General features: G+C 37.8%; 1 protein-coding gene across 4 annotated transcripts in view; it reads left to right on the top strand.

The window, feature by feature from the left end:
* The window catches only part of LOC306807959 (uncharacterized protein), a 355,816-nt gene that overhangs the window by 42,903 nt on the left and 296,954 nt on the right, over nucleotides 1-15,959 (top strand). For all 4 annotated transcript variants that reach the window (XR_013775864.1, XR_013775865.1, XR_013775866.1 and 1 more), the window contains exon 3: nucleotides 10,678-10,869. The gene's annotated coding sequence lies outside the window, so the exon portion shown is untranslated. The remainder of the gene's footprint in view (nucleotides 1-10,677; nucleotides 10,870-15,959) is intronic.

Below are 15,959 nucleotides of genomic sequence, written 5' to 3'. Positions count from 1 at the left end.
GAATGGTCTTAAACAGCACTGGGGAAATTAAATAGAAGGAATGGGGTCCCCATGTCTGGTGTGCTGGGCTTGGTGTGCTGCTCCACTGTGTGCCTGGGAAGAGTTTGATGGAGAAGAGTAGAAGAAATGCAGCAGGTCTTCCAAGATATTAAAGAACTGCAGCTAGAAAAGAATGTAAGAGATTTCTACCCCATCCTCATAAGAAGTAGAAGTCATTAAATGGCAGCATGATTCAGTGTTCTGTGTTTTCAGAGCATATTTCCCTTTGATGTTGTTTCTGTGAACAGAATTGTTTTTTACTGCCAAATCACAGTGGTACTTCAGCTGTGGCAGCACTGCCTGATGAGCTTGACCAAAGCATGCCCAGGGTGAGGGAACCTGCACCCCTCATTACACACTGAATTTCACACTGTAGAATTGTTTCCTGGTGGTTTTCAATCTTCCTTCCTACAATCAGCATAGGGTCAGAAAGTTGTTTTTAGAGGTGGCACTTTGTGAGTTTCATCAAAGCCTTACAAGAATTTTTGTGTATTTAAAAACAGCTATCTTAATAACAGTGTATACTTTATGGGTGTTCTTGCAACCATTTTTTTCCCCTTGATTGTTCATTTTTGTGTTGGAATGACAGCCCTGAGATGTAAATGAGATGCAAAGGAAGCAAAGCATAATTTCTGAATTCCTGACTAGCAAGCAGAGTGATAATGCAGAGGGTAGAAACGTTTCAAGGGCCATGACACTGAGTCTTCTGGGGTATCTGTCAGTACTTCACTGTGTCAGCTGACAAGACTGCAAATCTGAATGTCTTAGCTTTTGGCCCTGGATCTGGACAGAACTGGGTGGTACAGGGGAATAAAATCAGCCAGCTTCTCTATAGTTAAGTCATGGTAGGATTAAAAAATCGTTGGTCTTCCTGCTGTGTGTAAGGTTTTCTGTTGCATTCCTCCCTGTTCAATGTGAGTACAGAGCAGGCATGTGCTCATGGAGATCATACACTCTGCTCATGGGTGGCAAAGGTGCCTGATGAGAATGTGTGCTACTAAAATGTGAGATGTAGTTAAAACAAATCTGCCCTCACTGAAGTAATGTAAAATGCGAAATAAAAGCTGCTAATGAAAACATTTTACCTTTTTAATTGTTCATTTCTGACCACAGGCTAATATAGCTGGGGCAGAGACAAGGGCAGGATACAGGAAGACAGGATGACAATAGTATTGCAAAGCTTTTTCTTCCCCCCTTCGTTTCTGCACAGCAACACAAGGCTGGGCCTTGTTTCTAGGCAGGAAGTAAGATATTTTGCCATTGGAGCATAAACATGTTCAATTTCCCAGTTATCATAAAATTGCCAACTGTTCTTTCTGGAAATTCTCTGCTTGTTTCTATCTGTGAGACATGCATTTTGAATGTTTCTGTGGGTGGCCATGCTGTGGTAACAAGATGCTTCCACCTCAAGGCACTCAGAGTTACCCACAGTAACAAGTGCCAGAATAATTACACTGAAGACACTTAGAGCTTCCTCCTTTTTAGGCCCTGTACAGGGACAGAAAGGCAAACTAAGCACTGCTTATCTCTGCTTTCTCACCCAAATGAATGACATCTCTAATATCAGCAACAAAGGCAATGCTAAAATTGTTACAATTAATCAGTCATTCAATCTATGCTGAAGTGAAGGCAATTCAGAGGAAAAGGCAGAAAGCAGAAGGTGCAGGTGCCAAGAACTGAGGACAGATTTATTGAATGAACTCAGCTAAGAATCACACGTGCAGTGGAAATGTTCCCCACTTTGGGGTTCTTTGTGGTTCTTTGGCCATAGTTCTTTGGTGAGTGGTTTTCTTAGATAATTCTATAATTATTTAATGAGGGTTTGGGAATGTCCTGTAAAAAAACTGTGTCAACATAAAGGAAGATTGTTAGTTTATATTAATTTCAGCACAGTCCCACTATGTAACTACAGGCAGGGGAAGAGTCTTAGATCTAATCTGAAATTGCTTATGACCTTGTTGGGGGAGACAAAGAAAATTACAGTTTTATTAGTTTACCAAGAACAACCTAGTGTCTACCAGATTAATGATGTAATTTCTAAACATCCATAAAAGAGTAAAAAATTGAATGGCACCTCAGATTTTTCTAGATTTTTCCAGTAGGTCAATGTCATCTTCAGTCACTGATTGCAGGGAAAATGCCAGATGCCCAGCAAGTAAATAATTTAGCTCAGGCTATGATTGTTAATTACAATCAGTAGTAAAGAATTTGGTAGAGATGATGATCTCTTCAACCCATGAAGAAAATAAAAGGGATTAAAAAAAGAATGTTCAGGAAAGGAGAATGAAAGAAAAAAATCCAAAAACTTTCATTTGTGAAAAATTATTGCAATGAACTTTTTATTATAAAGTACTGAGGAACAAGCATTAAGGGGTAATTTCCTGAAGGACTGTTCCAAACCTAAATTCTTTATGCAAAAGAAAGTGCTAAAAAGTAATATTTAATCATTCCCATTCAAATCTTCTAGGCATTGCATGTACAAGATTTAGCTGCATAAGACCTGTGGCTAAATCCTATGCCATGTTGAAAAGGTAAATGGTATTATCTCCATCAGTGCCATGGTAGAAATATTGAGCCAGCCCCTGTGGGGTAATGGTGGTGATCCAGGGGCTGCCAGCTGCTCTAAGGTATCATTTTCATTTTTGTGTCTTCATATTCTCAGGTTTTGGATACAGCACAACATGGTTCATGTTTTCTGTTTACTTTGCAGTATTTGATCACACAGGAAAAGTAAATATATAATGGACCCTTTTGTGTCTAGACTGTTAGTTATAGGGCAGAGTAATCACATTAAAAAGTATTATTTCATCATGTGGCTACCTGAAATATTGATGTCACATGACCTCAAATTACTACAATTCAACAACAACTCCATGACTTTTAAGTGTTTGTGCTCTGGCTTTAAATTTTTTTTGTACATTCCAAGGCAAATTTGCAGTATAAAATTGTGATTAAAATACCTATTAGTTGTGTTGCTGATATGTTATTGACATGTTACTGTAGAACTACTGCAGTAGAATTATGTAATGCTGTTTTTGTTTATCAAAATGTCTTATTCTATTAGCAAAAGAAAAACCTATTCTTTCCTACTGCTGGAAATTTACTATCCCATGGACCCATGTGAAAGGTAGTAGTGCTTCCTGAGAGAAAGGACAGAAACCTCTAACTTGTTTCACTCTCTCACTTGTTCTCACAAAAATGTTTTTGGATATTTTGTAGTTTAACATGGAGAAGGAGAAACTGTATGTTGCTGCATTCATGCAGGCGTGGGGGGAATGCATATTTGGCTGGCACCATCAAGACACTGCCTAATCTGGTTTTATTAGAAAGGGTTCTTTGGAAAGTGTTTTAGTGAGTCTGACATGTGGAGTTCCTGTCAGGAGATGGGGACAATCCTCTGCAGATGATATATTTAGTCTTTTTAAATTGTGGTTTTACATCACCAAACTAGGCAGGAAAGATTGTGCTATTTAAAAAATAATGCACAGAGTTAATGGATATACAGGCTGAACTTTGGGCCCAGAGGATCTGAAAATCCCTACAAAATGTCAGCTTGATTTTTAGTGTCTGACTGCTAATTGCATATTTAGTATTGAAGTATAACCTTGATTACAGCTTTCAGTATTTAAATGACATAAATATAAGGGAATTAATAATGAAGCTAGTAATGGTGAACAGCCCAGATAACTTACCAAGGGTAAACTCCTTTTCTTGGTGAGGTATTTAAAATGAGAATGAATTTCCTCACCATACTTCTTAAACTTCCTTCCTCTTAAAAGAAATTATTAGCTTTCTTTCCAGTTGTTATTATGTTTCTATATACTGTACTACTCTGTCTCTTATTTGACATAATGTAAGTTATTTTTGGAAGGAAATACATAATACAGGTCATTTATGCATGTCTCTAACTGTGCTGATCTGATTGACCTTAGTGTATTCCTCTGCCTAGGCAGGACTAACTTCACTTGCAGTGTGTTTGAGCTGAAGTGACAGAGGGCCCTGGTTTGAGCTGGATGTGGTTGTGAAGCAATGACTTCATTCTATGTGTTGCTGTCTCTGCTGTCATGGCAGGTGAGATTGAGTTTACCAAAAAATTACTGCATCAGTGACATTGTGTGGTTCCTGAACTGCCTTCAAACAAAGCTTCCCATGCCATGAAGACTGAGAGGCTTTGTGTCTGTGTGTCCTCTTCTGCTTGGGACTCTGAGAACAGCATCCCCCCTTTGCTGCTCAGGAGCTGATGGGCAGCCAGAACTGGTCCCTTTGCCATTGTGCTGCTGGTGCTGACAGTGCTGCAGAAATTGCACTCTGTATTTAACAGCCAGCCAGGGGTCTGCTGAGGTTCTGGGAGGTTTGGAAATGAAGAATTGAAGGGATTTTCTAGAGGCTTTTGCAAAAGAGATGAGTGAGTAGTGAATAGTACTGGTGGGGCTGGGATTCTTGTACAAAGAACCAAAGCTGGATCTGTAGCAGTCAAAAACTGAGATAATTGGTGACAGTGCATCTTGCCCCTCATCTGCTTGTGCCAGAGTGCAGCTCGTGCTGTCATCTGCTCGAAGCAGATTGCAGTGTCCTGGAAGTTTGACCAAGCTTCAAAGCTTTGACTGTCACAGTGGAGAGCATTGCCCTCAGCAGACATCCATTTGCTTCTACTGTGGAATACACAGTCTGCAAAGTTAGTTTGTTCTTTTTACAGAGTTCTGGTCTGCAGACATGTTCCCTAAAGAAGTGCCATGAAGTATGATGATAGCTGCTGGCACAGCAAGAGAAGAGAGAGTTCAGACTAAACTAATCAAATAAAACAATTTAGTAGAAAACCTTTAACGGTGCTTTTTAATTAATTAGGAGAAAAACACTGGGTCAGCCCTTTTAAAATTGTATTTTCAAAAGGGTGGCAGAAAACAGTATGGTATTTTTTCAGCAGTTCTTTCAGAGTTGATTCCTTTGAGTAGATTAAAGAAATGTGTCTCCATTGTTTAAATGTTGATAAAATATGGGGCTGAAGTTTTGCAATCAATTTCTTATTCAGTGCTGTGAATGGATGAGAAAGCATCCTTGAGCAGTGTGATGGGTTATGGCTTCAAACTTTGAGGACCTGAGGGACTGGCTAAATACTTCTCTGGAGCTCTGAGCTAAGATGCTGTCTGTCCTTTTGGTACCCCTTGTCGTCTTCTTTTTGAAGAATACCAGCTTAATCTATGATATCCTGTATTCCTGAATTATTTAAAAACACTCAATTATGTAGACAAGGAAAATAATTCAGTCTGAAGGTTCATTTGAAGAAAGTTCTGTTAGGTTGCCTGTTTGATGCTTTTTCATACTCCCTTTCAAATGAGAGTATGTATGAGTAGGGATCCACCTCAGATCCTGCTCTGGTGAGATGCTGCTCCAGAAAGGAGAGTCTTGGCTTTAAGGACCTTATGACTCCGTGAGTTCCTTGGGTTTCCATTCCTGTTGTTGTGTTTGAGGTCCAAATCAGTATTTGGAGCTAGGAAAATGCTGTAAAGCCACGTGACTTGCTGTTCAGCCCTGGCACAGCTGAAAACCAGAACTTACTCCTTGCATCAGCCACGCCATATCTGTTCCTTCTTGCCACCTTCACCAGCTTTATCAGCCTAGAGAAACTAAGAAAAATCTCACCTTATTGCTCAACCATGTCAAGCTGAGGCTTTCTGAAAATTCAGTCTTGTGGTTTTCTATTGCTAGATGGGTGGCTAGTTCTTATTTATGCCTCTGCAAACCTAAAAATGCCATAGAATATTTAATTAGACCATCCAATATATTACTTTTGTTTAAAGGAGAAGGTTTGGGAATGAGGGCTGGAAACCTGTGCAGAGATACATAATGGTAAATTTCAACACACCCACTGGTTCTTTGAGATTGCCTTTGTCTTTATATGTGTTCTAAGTTGCTTGTTTTTGGTTTGGTTTTTTTTTTTTTAATGAGACTTGCAGATTCTCAATTTCCAATAACTTAAATAACCAGTTTATGCAAACAAACAAACAAAAAAATAAGAAAAGCAAAGCCAAACAATAGTGTCATTGGTAATGACTTAGCTGAAGATTATTAGTTGGCAATCCTTTTGGGCCTGTTTGTCATACCTCAAAGACTAATATTATATAATTTAGACTTCTAAATTGCAGATTCTTTTGGAAAGCTGAACTAAAAATAAGACTATGGATTTGCTGGAAAACTTTGAGCTATTCAAAGAATCCTGATATTGCTAATATTAGGAGTGCAAAAGTACTGAGGACATTACTGATTAAAATTCATATTCTATAGAGTGGGACTTTCAGATGTGACTGAGTGATTTTTATTACACAGGGGGTTTTTTAAGCATATCTTTCCTGTAGTAAGTACCTCAATAAAATGCATGATATCAGCAGGGCAAATGTCAGAAAGTTTCTGTACTTTTCAGAGTGGTGATTTCAGTCTAAATGGCCAAGAGCATTTCCATTGCATTCTGTGTATTTTTATTTCTGGTTTTCATTGTCCTACATTGAGAATGCTTGGAATTACAAAGATAATGGCATTGAAGTAAATGTTGTTAAAGTACTTTAAGAGTCTCTGGTAAACTGATTTATATGCAGCAGCTGTGGGGTAATTTGAAGCAGTAATTGACCCCATTGCCCTTTTCTGGTTATTGAAGGTGGAGTTATCTCAGGGGGACCTGTTCATCTCTGCCCCACAGTGCAAGATGACTGCAGAGTCATTGCAAGGAATTCAGGTTTAGGCTTATAAAGATTTGTCACTAGCCACTGGATATCATTGGACTCAATAAAATCAACAAGCTTATAATTAGTCTGAACTATCTAACAGTAACCTAATTTAAAAATGCAAATAATAAAAACATCTACCATAACATTAAAAATGTCTTAAAATATTACAGATTCAAGTCACAGGAAAGAGTGCTGATCTTGAAAAGCTTGATGCCAATTATGTGCTTCACTGAATTAAAATGAACTCATATTATTAATAAAGACTCAAATGATCTAGTCTGCTAGTCCAACCTTTCATCACCTCATATTTTCATTAGAAATGAACTTTTCAATTATGAACTGTCTTCCAAAACTTAGTACTGAGTTCCAAAATTAAGTTCTCCAGACTGTGATTTAGTCACAAGAACTTAAGTAATACAGAACAATCTTGCAGAATTTGACACTGTTACATGTCCTTCTCTCTTGCTGCTTCACATTAAGTGATCATCTTGTTCAGGCCACTGACAGTGAAAACTAAATCCAACTGTGCAGGGACTTTTTTAGAAAAAGCAAGTTCAGATATAATCCAGATATATGCAAAGAATAACATCTATCAAAGGCAATATTGAAATCTGAAAATTGAAATGCAGCTGTCAGCTCTTCTGATGACTGATGGAAGCAATGGATGGAATAAAAAATATTTGAGAAAGCTTTGTGCCTTTTTTTTTGTAGTTGGAAGAATGTTTCCTTATTGGAATATTGTAAAAATATTTGTTGAAAGACTGTATTTTAATCTGAATGTTATATTTTATTTAAAAAAAAGTAAAAATTCATCAGGAAATAGTAAGAGACTTGGGAAAGCATTCAAATACTTATACCCTTAAAAGATAAGCCAAAATACAAATGCTATTTGCCTCAGAGGAAAGTAGTAACATTATGTAAATAATGAATATGATCAGAAGTTAGAGAAAATAAGAAAATAATCACCTTGGAACAAAAGCTTTATATAATATTAAGTTGCAGGATATTTTGGTGGGGGGTGGAGAGATACCGTAGGAGACATGAGGTTCTGTCTCTTACTCCTCCAACCACATTCTCAGATATCTCTTCTCGCTGGGAGTTGCTCTTCAACAGAATTTTGTCTCAGTCTGTCTTTCCCCTACACTTCCCCAATTTCTTTTTCATTCTTCAAGCTCCTATTCTTCCCAGTCTGTTTCCTGAAGGATTGGTGCTCTCCCTGGATATTTGAGAGCTGCCTCTTTTGTGTTGCTTGGACTTAGTAAGGAAAGTATTGAAACAGCAGCAAAGACTTCTTGCCTTAGCTCAAATTGTTCGACTCAGGTTTGGCCCTTTCTCTGTAATTGCAGAAAAAGATCTCAGTCCCCTGGAGCACGTCCAGTGCAGACAGAAAGGTTGGGAAATACAAGTCCAAGAAATACTGGCTGTGCAGAGACCACAGGGCTTGAAGTTGGACATTTCCGAGTGGCTTTTCATTGAGAGAGCAAAAGGCACAAGATCTCTGCCAACATGCAAGTCCTATTCTAAAGCATGGGACTTGTTAAAGAAAGGACTTGTAAGAATCTTTTAACATTCTCACCAAGTGCTATTTCCTGTAGCCTTTTTCACAGGAATGGCTGCAGTACTTTGAAATTTTCCAGGAAATTAAGGCTAAGGGAGACACATCACCCAGATGGTTACAGCTTTCTCAATTGTGCAAATGATTGAGAGAAGGGTCTTTATTAGTGGCCCTGTGTCAACCTTAATTGAATTATATTCTGTCAGGGAAAGTTTTGCTTTCCTGTTTAGAAAGTGTTTATTTCTTAATTCTTCTACTTTTTAGTATACTTGTTCCTTACAGCTTGTTATTCTCTTCATCTTTCAGTAAGCATGCAGTGACATGGAAACACTTGACAGTTAAGTCTGACTCTCATAGTTCCATTTGAAACCCAGCAGAGGGAACTTTGCTATCAGTCTTTTCAAGTAAAAATTCTTATTATGTGGGAGGAGCTACATATGGTAATTAGATGGTTATTAGGTGGTCATTAGATTGCCAAACTTTGTGCAAAACTGTTCACATTTGCAAGCCAGCAAAGTTGATTTGGAGCACTGGGATATATAACTAAGAACTAAGATCTTTGAGTATATATTTTTTTACATTATAGTGTGGTTTTCTAAAAGGATGAAGGTGACATTTACTGTTATGAGGAAAAAGTTGGAACTGGTAGAAGAGTTAACAGAGGATGGAGAGCTTAAACATCATAAACTTTTTCATAATATAAAGTTTATCATTTTGGGGTAGTCCATCATATAATTCAGTGTCATGATGACAGGAACAGTGAAAATGTTTCAGCTTTCATTATTAAATTGTTTGAGCTTTAATGGCAAGTGGCTGTGATGACAATTTCCACATTTCCTGGGAAGGTGTGATATAACTCAGGAATGTCTGTCGCCCAGTGCTCTCTTGCTTATCTGTGGGTATTTTTTTCTGATTGTCTGGGATGGCTATGTGAACTACCCCTTAAGAAAATAAAAAATATTTCTATAATTTATTTGCAATTACTTGTACGAAAGACATTTATTGCAGCATTCACTATTTCAAACACACTAAATAGAAATATCTAGGAAAAAGTTCATTATCCACAAAAACTATTTTTGGAGAGGTTTATGGTCAATCAGTACTTTTGTTCCTGTATCATTTGCATTAGAAACGAGTACATGCCTGAAAGATAAGATGTTGTGTAAATTGATGACTTCCCATGGCTGGCAGTGAAAAATGGAGCACGTAAAGTTTGTAGCAGCCCCCCTGCCTCCTTTGGGAACTGCTTCTGCATACTGAGTTTTTCATTCTGGACTCATAACTCTGAATTTCCAGATTGATTCTTTAGATTGGAACTACCAGCTGATGGGCAGGGGGAAGGGAGTTTATCCACCCATATGAAATATCAAATAACATTCTGAGATGTCACCTCGTAACATTTTGCTTAAATGCCATGATATTCTAAACAGTGGCCTGAAAAGCAGGCTGAAATGGAGCCATTTGCAAGTTTGCAGACATCTGTTAATGGTTACTGCTGATAAATGACAGTGAATAAATTGCCTGATGAACTGCAACTTTTTAAAAATGTAATATATTCTAAGACCTGCGACTTCCTCTGATAAAGGTTTTTTTTCTGTAAGTGTCTGTGTGCTTCAAGCTGAGTTACAGGCGCTCCCTTACTGCTCTAAATGGGTGTTTATGAGGAGTTTGCAAATTGCCACAGAAGTTTCAGCTGCTGGTTTGGGTAGGACAGGAAGGTTTTTATTATGGGGTGTGAGCTCGTGGGTAAGGCCCTCTGAGAAAATTGTCAGTTTGTTTGTGACATGGGAAACATTCCTGTGCATGTTCATACCCTGATATACTCAACAAGATAAATTGCATTGTTTTACTGAGAGATAAGCACCCTCACCTGTTTATGAGCTGAAAATATACACAGTTATTGTGGAATAAGTGATGCAAGTTAGTTTTCTCTTTAGCAAAGTGTGTATGTGTCTATTGACTCTCTGATAGAATTGTTTGAGGATGTAGTACCATCAGGCAATTATGGAACTAATAGAGGAAAGAAAAGTTTCTCTTTTATCTCCGTCAAATGCTATTTATAGAGCAAAGGGATATCAGTTTTAGATTTATTTTTGTAAGGCTTTAAAACATGAGATTGCATGCTTTTTATTCAGTTCTTAGTAATAAACTTCTGTTTCTCCTCATTATCCATAGATGTCTGATGTGTCTAGTATGGCTACTGGAAAAAGGAAATTAATAATTCATTTTCTGTGTTCTTTCATGCTGTTGAAACTTAATGAAATGAATACTCATTTAAGGAAAATACAAAATAAGAAGTAAATTTTTAAAACTTCAAATGTACTTAAAATTTCAAACCCTTCTTTTACCTTTTTCCTCTTGCAGTATTTGCCATCTTCTTAGAAATCCAAAGAGAACATATGGGTTATCAGGAAATGGATGAATCAGTACCCTCCAGAGGCAGAGTTCAGCTGGGGAAAAATTCCAAGATATGGAGAACAGATATCAATGAACATAAACAATACTGCTGTGAGAAGAGAGAGCTGGGACTACTCCAGGCTCCCATGAATTCCTGCAGTAAGTACAGCTTGAAGGTTAAAGGGACTCCTTTGGGCAGAAAAAATCTTTGAATAGTGTATTTTTAAACAAAGTCATTTTCATAAGTGTTGAACCTGAATCTCAAAGCCACCTTGATCTGTGTAAAATCCAGCCAGAGGATATCCTAGTAAGTTCAAAGTGAGGCTTAATGGAATTGCACCTTGATGCAGAAACCTTTGGCATTTTTGTGGCTATTGGTATTTTAAGACCAATGTGGCATTTAAATGAAATCATGAAAAAGAAAATGAGCAGTGTGAATTTTGAAATTCTTTATTATTTGGCAATACTGAAAAACAGATGTGAAACATGGCTGAGAAAGACATTATGCAGGGTTTTTGAGGGGATTTTAAAATTTAAATAAAAAGAAATTCAACTTTATTGTGCAGGTCAAATCTGTAAAGAAATATAAGAAATATAAACAAATATAAGATGTTTTCTTTGGAACAAATAATATATTTAAAAATATTTATGTTTAGAAATGTTAGAAATCAGTACAGCAGTGTTTTGATATTTCCTTCTTTTTGTTTTGGCTGAGCTGCATTTTTCAGTCAAATCACTGTCCAGTGGGTGGGGTTTTTTCAAATTGGTTAAAGTCTGAATGAGGCTTAGTTTTGCAGCAAGACCTATAAATATTTATCATATGAGCTCAAGTTCCAGCAGCTATAGATGATTTCAGTTTTTGTTGATTTACTTATGAGGGGCACGCATAATGCTTATAATAAAAGTTATAAAAAAATATTCCTGCTTTTCTAGAGCTGTTATTCACACTCATAAGATCTCTGCATTTCAGCTTGAAAAGTAGTGGCCCATGGCCTTCTACTCAGTAGGTGATTTAAACTAACTTTGCAGTGTATGTTCTTTAAACTTCTTTTTAAAACTCCAGAGGGACAAAACATCTGTTTACAGCCTCTTGAACACAGTGAAGTCTCTATGTTCTCTTTAACCATTTTTCATCGGGGCTGCTGTGATATCAAATCAGTGAGAGCTCAGTAAGGTGTGATAATATGTGAGAAAGTCACTCAGAGTAGAAAGTGCCACATTAGCTGATTTCATGCAGTAGTTTGGATCACAACTGTGATTTGAAGGTCTAAAGGAATGTTTATTTTCCATTAGGTGTTTGTTTTTTATTTGTTTCCCATGGGATCTCTGTCTGGTTTTTATAATCTGTTTGCATCTGTTATAAAGTGATTATGTATTTAGGACCTCAGGACAAACCACTAATTATTCTAAAGGTGTCATTGACACTCTGCACTGTTATGAGCACCAAAAGACCTGTTCTGATAGGCACAGTGGATAATCTGCTGTCCTTTTTATTAAAGATCCTCAGGCTTTTGTATCAGCTTTTTAACAGTCATATATATTTGGAAAACCTTTTTTTGCCTCATGGTTAGCTATTAAAATTAAAATATAGAGATAACAATGCAGAAGATATCTCCTTTACATGCTCTCCTGTGCATCTGCAGCACTGCTCCTGCTTTAGATCCTGCTAGTGTACAAACACAGGAAGATGCTTTTGGAAGGCAGTTATACCTTAGGATGTCCATTAGCATTTCCCAAAGCAATTTGTGTCCTTTCTTGTGTGACAGAGATATCGATCAAACGCCTGCTGAGTTAAATGGTCGCAGCTTAATCATGTAAACTTGTGGATTGAGGATTCCACTGCTGGGAGTCAATGCTGCAATATTTCTCCACCCCTGACAGAGAATCAGCATCCTGATTTCTGCCTACCTTCCAGTTGATTTTTCCATGCTCTATGCCATAGAACAGTATATAATTATGGAATTCCTAAGAGATTTTGTTGCTGTATTTTCTTCTGGCTGCTGTAGCTACTGCAGCCTGTACAGACTTGCCTTTTCCCTCTTTTCTGTTAGCTGTCCTGAGAAGGGAGAAAACCTTCCTGCTGCTAAGCATGTTATCTGCAGAGATGATCTATCTGTAGAGTTCTGAGGAAAAGTCAAATGACAATATGTCAGCTTTTCAGTTCTGGAGAAATTATCCCCCATTACCTTGGCAGTGGTAATAGTTTACAACGTTCATGGTCTGTAATGGGCTGTTTGCTTAAAGGGCTTTGACAGTTTTGCTGAACTTAACATGTACTCAACTAAAGGATGATCTTTCTTCACTACATCACTTGCAGTTTGAATAGGTCACATTTGGATAAGATGTGTTTGATTTACTGTGAAACTGCTGTATAAAACCTCCTTTTTGCTTACACATTTCTCAAAAGATTCACTCTATTATTCTGAGAGCAAATACCTAATTATTTGCTGCTGAAAGCCATGTAAGAACACCTCTCTATTTCTGAAATCCTTTGGTGATATCTGCCACAGTAAGTTTACATCCAAAATGAATAATGCAATGGAAAGTGACTTCATTTTGTGGGTTTGTTGAGCTGGAGTCTAGCTTTGTCATAAGGCAAAAAGAAATAAAAATGAAGTCAAAGCCTGGTGGAGGAGGTGTGTGTTGGGGGCTGTTGTCAGTGGCTCCATTATATCGAGGTCTGAAGCTGAGCATTTGCCTGATGCCATTGATATCAAGTCAAGCTATACAGGTATTCCTAAACCTTTCAAACACAGGCCTCCTGAGATAGTGCCTCTGGAATGGTTTCCTCTTAAAATGATATTTCTTCCAATTACATGTAGCAGAAGATAATATTTGGAAGAAAAAACAGTGCTGGATGGAACTTGTCTATTCTCTTCTGACCAGTATCACCAGATAGGATTTGTAGGGCTGCCAGGAAGAAGTGTTATTGGGAAGTGTTGCACTGCAGAATGGTCTGGGCTTTTCTGCAGGATTTGGGTGTCTCTTGCAGTTCAAGAGTGTTCAGGGAGGATGTGTTGGTTATGACAGGGCAGCCCAGGACAATGAGCTAATGAATCATCAGCACCATAATATCTATGATTTTAACATCTCTACCAGGATCCTTCTATGGAGTGTAACATCTATAAAAGTTAGTGTAAAGAGAAAAAAGCAAAGTGAAGAAAATATGTTCAAAAACATCTATTGTCATGTAAAAATTCTCTGATCATGGGTATAAGGTTAATATAAGGCTTATTCTTCTCACATAAGCATTTAAAGCAAAGTTGTCTGAAGCTGTCATGACAACATGAAGCTCCAGAATGCCCATAAAGTATCATATAAAATGATGAAAATTCTGTTCCACCTGTTCTTTGGCTCTAAAAGGGAATTTTTTACACTGGGCCTTCAGCCATCCATGCTTATGTTTGAGAAATGGTAACAGACATTCTGTTTATCACTTGTAATAGTTGCCCATATGCCATGTGTTAGGTGTCAGGTGGAAGCATCCTTACTTCTCTCTATCATAGCAAGAAATACAGTGAATTTCAACCTGGCTGAATTCAGAACCCACAGAGTATGTTCATTTGGCCAGAGGGCATCACATTAAGTGGCATAAGGAAAGTCTCTTTCAGTCACTAAAGACCTTTCTTGCTGTAATCCCTGCTGCTCCTGGGAACTGGAATTGGGAAGTGAAACCAAACCTTTTTCTGGCAGCTCTGTGACAATGCCTCCAGGGCTGCTAATGTATTAGGGAAAAATTCTGCCAAGCTTTCTACAGTGTAACATTTTTGTTCATAAATATACCAGCTGGTTTTAATGACACTTGTGAGATATTGATGCAGAAAGTCAGGGTGGCAGAATCTTTGTTCATGAGTGGCAGCTCATGAACAGCTTTAATTCCAGCTGCTTAGAAAGGAACAAGAAACATCTAAAGTTAGAAATTAATCAGAAAGTTTTTGCAGCTAAATGAAACACCTGCCTTTCCCTTCTACTTCCATGACATCCCTAGTGATCTGATATTTGCTATACCAGGCAGATCATCCCTATGAGCTGATGGGTGAATTCTTTTTCTGTATGTCCATTCACAGTTCTGCACCTGTTTCAGTTTTGGACATAAGTGGTGTTGATATTTCCTCTTGTTGGGCTGTTTCATTCCATATCAGTCCAGCACTTCCATAGTCATCAGGAATCTCTACCCTTGGTAAGAGATGACTTAGCTGTTCCTTGATAAATAATTAGTAAAGAACACATGAGCTGCTGGCATCTTGCTTTATTCTGTTGAATCGAATAGGAAAAATTCTAAATGTAGCAAACATTAATTAATGCATGTCTTTGCTGGATTTATTATCCATTTCAATTTCCATAATAGGGCTGCATCTGAGTGAATGGAATATTTCCATTCTGAAAATGACTAGTGAGATTCATGTGTTTGCTTTCATTCCCTCTGTGTGTCTGTCTCTGCTTACCATTCTTTCATAACAAAGCTGTCCCCAGCTTGCTTTTTAGTGTTTCAGATCACATAAAGGTGCTGACATTCAACACAGAGATAGTACATTTGTTTATTTTTCAGTTTACTGAATGCATCTCCCAACATAAATTTCAGGAGGTGAAAAAGATAAGAGAATATTGAGCATAACAGGAGCAGCGTTACAGAAAGTGAGTTCACACAATCCCTTGTACCATAGCTAATGGGATGCCCTTGCAGATATGCTGACAAAAGGGCTGTTTTAAGTCCTGCCCTAGTTGTGCTACCACAAGCCATGCTGACTGCAGGGTGATGGCCTCCAAACTCTGCAGGCAAATGCTCAAAGGGCAAGGGCAAACCTCAGTTACCTACTGCAGTGACTTGCAGCTGCATCCATTGATTTCCCGTGCACAAATGAGAAATGACATCAGATGAGCTTTGTGCTAGAGACTTGATTAAATTGAATGCTGCACCAGACAAAAAGGATTACAGTGATGTTAGGTTTCTAAGAAATGTAGCACAAAAGTCTAAGCTGTACCTCTGTCAGTTGGATCTGACAGCATTAGTCTGCCAGAAAAACTTCTAAAGGTAAAATCTGATGTAATTTGTTTACATTGAGCTTATGGTTGTTTAAAATCTGGGTTTGGTGCTGCATATGTTTGGATAGAGCAATCTGACTGACTTCTGGTATTTCAGATCTTAACACGGATTTAGCTTCTTATTACATATGCACAATCCACCAAGTGCACATTCCTGTCTAGGTGCTGTAAATTAGCTACAGTGTATGAATCTCAGCATGGGATGT

The sequence above is a fragment of the Erithacus rubecula genome, assembly GCF_903797595.1.
Source record: "Erithacus rubecula genome assembly, chromosome: 14".
Classification (NCBI taxonomy): domain Eukaryota; kingdom Metazoa; phylum Chordata; class Aves; order Passeriformes; family Muscicapidae; genus Erithacus; species Erithacus rubecula.
This window is presented reverse-complemented; position numbering and strand designations above follow the sequence as displayed.